The sequence below is a fragment of the Galeopterus variegatus genome, unplaced genomic scaffold (assembly GCF_000696425.1).
Source record: "Galeopterus variegatus unplaced genomic scaffold, G_variegatus-3.0.2 Scaffold2617, whole genome shotgun sequence".
In the NCBI taxonomy this organism is placed as follows: domain Eukaryota; kingdom Metazoa; phylum Chordata; class Mammalia; order Dermoptera; family Cynocephalidae; genus Galeopterus; species Galeopterus variegatus.
Genome location: NW_007728728.1, coordinates 88186 through 94635, shown reverse-complemented (window position 1 = coordinate 94635; position 6450 = coordinate 88186).

The window sequence follows — 6450 nt, the reverse complement described above, 5'->3', positions numbered from 1 at the left end:
TCTCTGCTGGTGACTCTCCTTGTGTTGATGCACTCCAGTGGCTGGTGGACCATCTGCATGGTGGTGGTGGTGTCTAGCCACTTTTGCAGCAGCCATGGTTATTGTGGTGGCTGTGGTGGGCCACCCACATGAAGGTGATGTTTTTGGCATGCTCCTTGGTAGTGTGTTTGATTGTGGGGAGCGTCTGGTCCCAGGATCCATGCCTTGGGGCCCCGCGTGGGCCCTGAGGTGCTGGTATGGTGTGCCTGGTTCTAGGAGGAGGGTCTGGTCCCCAGCGTCATACCACAGGTCCCCAGGTGGGCACTGAGGCACTGGTGCAGTGTGCCTGGTTGTGGGAAGGGGGTCCAATCCCTGGTTCTGTGCCTCAGGTCCCCTGGTGGGGCCTCAAGGTGCTGGCAGTGTGCCTGGTTGTGGGAGGGGAATCTGTTCCCTGGCTCCATACCCCAGGCCCCCAGAAAGGGCCCTGAGGTGCTGGGGGTATGTCTGGCTGTGGGAGAGGGATCCAGTCCCCAGCTTCATACCTCTCTTATTTCTCAGGGAAAAAGGATACTTTGCAATAGATACCACATTTCTAGGGCTCTTGGCTAGTAGGAAGGAGATGTGATTCAACCCTCTACACCATACATGCCTGCATGCACACACACATACACACATACACCCCATACACACATATGCACACACTCTCTCTATCCCACACACTGTAACCACTTAAGGAACATACTTATTTTTTTTTTCTTTTTAAAAATGCAATGTGTTTTTTTCCCCCAGGACAATTTGCAAATGATCAAAATCTGTAAAAAAGAAAATACAAATTATCCTTATTTTTCCACTAATTGTAACAGTAAATTTGTTTAGGAAAAAATGATGGAAATTTAAAAAAAGAAGTAAATCTTTTTACCGTACATTGTAGTTACACTTTCATTCATCAACACTTCAATGAATTTGTCAAGAAGTTACACCTATATTCTATGACTTTGACTAATACTTTTTACATTACTTAAATTGAGTGTTTTTTGAAAGGGAAGTAGTCCTGGTTATAAAGAAACAAAGACTGAGCTTTAGTCTGTAAGTCTTTCCACTTGAGAATTAACCTCTAGGAAAGATAAGCTTCTCATTAGTGACCTCTTTCCTTTGTCAAATACCAAAAGACCCACTATTAACACAATATATTTTATCTTTTCAAATTAAATCCTCCTGCAGTGAGTCAGATAAAGATGATATAAGTAGTTGGAACAACATGATTTTATCTTCATTCTCTAAGTTAAATTTTATTGAAAAAAAATGTACTTCCTCTTCTTATTTTCTTTTTGATTTGAAGGACCATGGTTTAAAGTTGATTAACCATCATTATTAAACTAAAGTACATGTAAATGAGAATAGATTTTCTTCTGAGACAGAATACTTTTAATCTTCAAAGAAAAAGTGCTATCTCCTGTTCAGATAACATTTGAGAGTGTGTAGAGACATCTGGCTTCCTTTCTTTCTTTTTTTTTAAGATGAGTATTTTTATTATTATTTTTTTCATAAACGACTTCTGTTACTAGAAAACTCCCCCAATACATTTAAAATTGAAGAAGTTTTACAACACTTTAAAGATATACACTTTTTAAAGGATTGTACTCATTGTATAATTCAAAATATATCCATAGTGAGACAGTATGTACATGTAGCCGGGATTCAGTAAATACTTTCTGACTGAATAAGAGGATGAGAATCTACAATGCAGTTATTTTCCTATTGAGTATATTCAATCATTTGAATTAACAGCTTTAAAATGTTGTCAAAGAGCTGAGGTATCTGCTATAAGGAATAGACATGTCATTTGTAATCAGTAATATTGATTTATACTAGGTGAGCTCAGTTCTCTCTTTTTTATTGGTTATGAATATTCATGGGGTACAAAGAAAATTGCCACCACTCATGCCTAAGATGTGATGGCCAGATCCATACTGGCAGCATGTCCATTACCACAAACTGTGATTATACCTCCTGTCCCCCACCCAATTATTCCCTCAATTATCTCTGACCTCCCTCCCCATCCCCTTTCCCCACTCCACTTTGTATCTCTCCCTCTGCAAGTCTAACATACCACTGTGGTTTTTCTTTCCTTCCTTCTTTCTCTATTACTTCCCACTTATGACTGAGTATATGCAGTATTTATCCATCTGTGTTTTGTTTATTTCACTCAATGTAAGTTTCTCCAAGCTCATCCATGTTGCTGCAAACAGGAGAATTTCATTCTTTTTTATGGCACAGTAGTATTCCATGGTGTACATATACCACAGTTTCCTTGTCCAATTATCCATCAATGGACATTTACGCTGGTTCCATATCTTGGCTATTGTGAACAGAGCTGTGGTGAACATGGGAGTGCAGGTGTCCCTTTGATATGATAGTTTCAATTCTTTTAGGTATATACCCAGAAGTGAGATTGCTGAATCATATGGAAGATCTACCTGTAGTTATTTGAGAAAACTCCATACTATTTTCCATAGTGGTTGTACTAATTTACAGTCCCACCAACAGTGTAGGAGTGTTCCTTTCTCTCCACATCCTCATCAGCATTTATTATTCTCTGTCTTTTTTATTATAGCCAGTCTAACTGGGGTGAGATGATGTCTCAGTGTGGTTTTAATTTGCATTTACCTGATGACTAGTGATGTTGAGCATTTTTTCATGTACCCGTTGGCCATTTGTATGTCTTCCTTTGAAAAATGTCTATGCAGTTCATTTGCCCATTTTTAAATTGGGTTCTTTGATTTTTAATGTGTAATTGCTTGAGTTCTTTGTATATTACAGATATTAATCCCTTGTTGGATGCATACTTAGCAAAAATTTTCTCCCACTCTGTAGGTTGTTGTTTCACTCTCTTGGTTCCTTTGCTGTGCAGAAGCTTTTTAGTTTGATATAGTCCCATTTGTTTATTTTTTCTTTAACTGCTTGTACTTTTGGGCTCAGGCTCAGAAAGTCTGTGCCTAGACCTAGTTCCTGAAGTGTTTCACCTAAATTTTCTCTTAGTAGTTTTACATTTTCAGGTCTCATATTTAAGTCTTTAGTCCATTTTGATTTGATTTTAGTATATGGTGGGAGATCTTGTCTAGTTTCATTCTTCTGCATATGGATATCCAATTTTCCCAGCACCACTTTTTGAAGAGGCAGTCTTTTCCCCAATGTAGATTTTTGTTGCCTTTGTCCAATATCAGAGGGCGCTTTTGTCAAGTAACAGATGGCTGTAAGCCTGAGGGGTGATTTCTGTGTTCTCTATTCTGCTCCACTGGTCCAGGTTTCTATTTTATGCCAGTACCATGCTATTTTGATTACTACAGCTTTGTAGTATAATTTGAAGTCTTACCCTTTCTCACTGGCATTTTTGTTTTAATGGCATCTTTTGCTCTTTCTTGTGTATCCATGATAGTGATCATCATTATTCAGATTCCAGGTGAATGATTCCCTTGAGAATTCCTTGCAGGGCTGGTCATGTGGTGGTGAACTCCCACAACTTTTGTTTGTCTGGGAAATACAGTATTTCTCCCTCATTTCTGAAGGGGAGCCTTGCTGAGTAAAAAATTCTTGGCTGGCAATTTTTTTCTTTTAGTATTTTGAATATATCATTCCACTTCCGGCCTGTTGAGTTTCAGTTGAGGGGGGTTCCCTTATAGGTGACTTGACAGTTTTATCTTGCTGCTTTTAGAATTCTCTGTCTTTCAGCTTTGAAAATTTGATTATAATGTGTCTTGGAGAGGATCTTTTTGGATTGAATCTGTTTGGGGACCTTTGAGTTTCCTGGATCTGAAGGTCTGCATCTCTCCCTACACCTGGGAAATTTTCTGTTATTATTTCCTTGAAGAGGTTTTCAATACCTTTCCCTTTCTCCTCCCCTTCTGGAATACCCATGATTCAGATGTTAGAACTCTTGAGGTTGTCTGCTATCTCTCTTAGATTTTCTTCATTATTTTTAACTCCTTTATTCTTTTTTTGTCTGCCTGGGTTATTTTGAAAAGACCATCTTCGAGATCTGAAATTCTTTCTTCTTCCTGCTCTAGTCTGATGCTCAAACTCTCTGTTATGTTTTTTTTTTTTTTTTCACTGAGTGAATCTTTCATTTCTAGGTGTTCTGCCATACTCTTTTTAAAGATATTAATGTCTTTGTAAACTTCCTCCTTCATATTCTGGATTTTTTAAATTGTTTCCTTGTGATCTCTAATTTAGTCTTCTTTTATTTCTTCAAGCTTTCTTAAGATCATTGCTTGGAATTCTTTTTCAGACATTTCAAGGATTCCCTGTTCTGTGGGGTCTGAAATTTGAGCATTACTGTATTCTTTGATGGTGTCATATCTCCTTGTTTATTTGTAGTTCTAGTATTTTTCATTGATGTTTGGTCATCTGGTAGAGGACTTGCTTCTTCTGTTACTCTACATTTGGCTATGAGGACAAAATTTCCTCCTCTATTTCCAGGCTGTACTGGTGACTCATATCAATGTAGTCAAGTGAGTGGCAGGTTGCCTGTAGGGTGGCCTTGGCTGCTACTGCAGTGGTGAACTGTACTTGTGGTGACAGAAGGTGTGGCAGATCTACATTATATCACCTTTGCTCCTGTTCCATATTTCCATGGCTGTACACTGAGCCCCTGGTGTTGAACAGGTCTCAGCTCACCTGGGTTCCTGCTGGTCTGTGTGCACTTCCCTTCCTCCCAGGACCTTACACTGGGCCCCAGGGCCAAAAGGGTCTCTGCTCACCTATGTGGCTGCTGGGATGTGGGCAATTCCCTTCTGCCTGGGTCCTTAGACTGGGTCCCGGTGCCACACAGGTCTCGGCTTAACTCAACAGCTGCTGTGCTGTGGGTGCTTTCCTCTGGGCATTCTGGTCGCCTTTCTGTAGGATGTCAAAAAGGTGCCCACATTCTGCATGCCATGGGAAAGAGCAGGCATTAAAGTAGGCAGTAGAATAGGAAACCACGGTGTGATGGAGACAAAAAGGTGTGGAAGAGAGATTTGGAAACTAGGAAGCCTTCTGACCATCAATTAATGGCTTTCTCTAGAAACCCTTGCTATGAAATAGGTCTGCAACAAGTGATATAATCTGGTTAATTAATTGTCATTAATTATATTAGGGCATTACTAATTGTCTAATTCAAAATGAAAGAAGCTTCCAGAGAGACAGAGTATCCCATGGCCAGAAGCCAAATCAGGACCATCACTTACGTATTAAAGCACCAAGCATTCTCTGGTCTACAGAAATACGTGTCTCCTGGAGTGAAGGGTACACATGGGAAGAGTCTCAAGGGGAAGGTCCATGGGCCAGACTGTGACTTATCAAGAGCTAAGGTTATGTGAGGTTGGACCTATAATTTTGGACCCTATGTCCCTTGGCCGTGTTGTGAGGCAACACTCCTTAGGACTTACTGAGCCGAATTGAATTTTCCAATTTAACTACATGACTAGCAGGTAGGTATGAATACTACATGTAGTTTTTAAGACATGGATTTTCATCCTCTTTATAGTTCAGGGGAAGTGAATGCACAGAGCAAGTGATGGAGCATGGTTTTAAATTCAGAATGATGTGGATTGATGGCACAGTGTGACATCAAATACCAGAGAGCCACAGCAAGAAGTCAAAGCCAAAGCCCTGAGGAGTAACTGGATCAATGCAGAGGGCATCTGCTGACTCCCTCACATTTCAATAGAGGCAAAGTAACCAATGACCGATATGGTAATTTTAAGGTCAGAGCTTGTTAGAGGAAGAGGTCAAAGGACTAAGAAGTGTGTGAGATCAATCCACACTTTTCTACAAAAACCCTTCTATGTGGCCAGATTTTGAAGGAGTGCAGAGGCCTGGCCCCCATTCTCTGAGGTACTAGAGGATGGAGAAGGTGTCGAGGGAAAAAAACACGATTACCCCTAGCTTTCAAGGCAGTTAAGGAATCCTTAGTCTGCTTCTCCTCACTAGCCTGTGTTCCAGAGGCTATCAGGACCCACTACGCTAGGCAGGTCAGACTTGTCTTGTTGGGACTGAGCACAGAACCACCTCGTCTAAAGATTCCAACGGGAACCTTGGAGCCAATCGATAAGTGATTTGAGGTTCTACCCAGGTATTATTCTTTGTGTTACTGAGCCCCATTTATATGTCAGCAATGAAGATCCTGTTCACATTTCCCCAGCCAGCTATGGCATAAAAACTCCTGAGCCAACCTGAAAATCTTCAGTGCAGACTTCACCATTCCCAACAGAAAGAGAAAATTTAAAAAGAGGGATTTCTTGTTATATTACCTTTTTTGTTTTAAAAAAAGCAGTGTTTTGTCTAATATATGTATTTACTCAACACAATATTTTTGTTTTCTTATTGGAGTTTACTAGAAAATGTGCTCTTGTACAGAGTCCATATCAGCTATGCATTGGGTCTGAGGTTTTAGTTGGAACCTTTAGACTGGTGGTTCTGTGCTTAGCCCAGCAA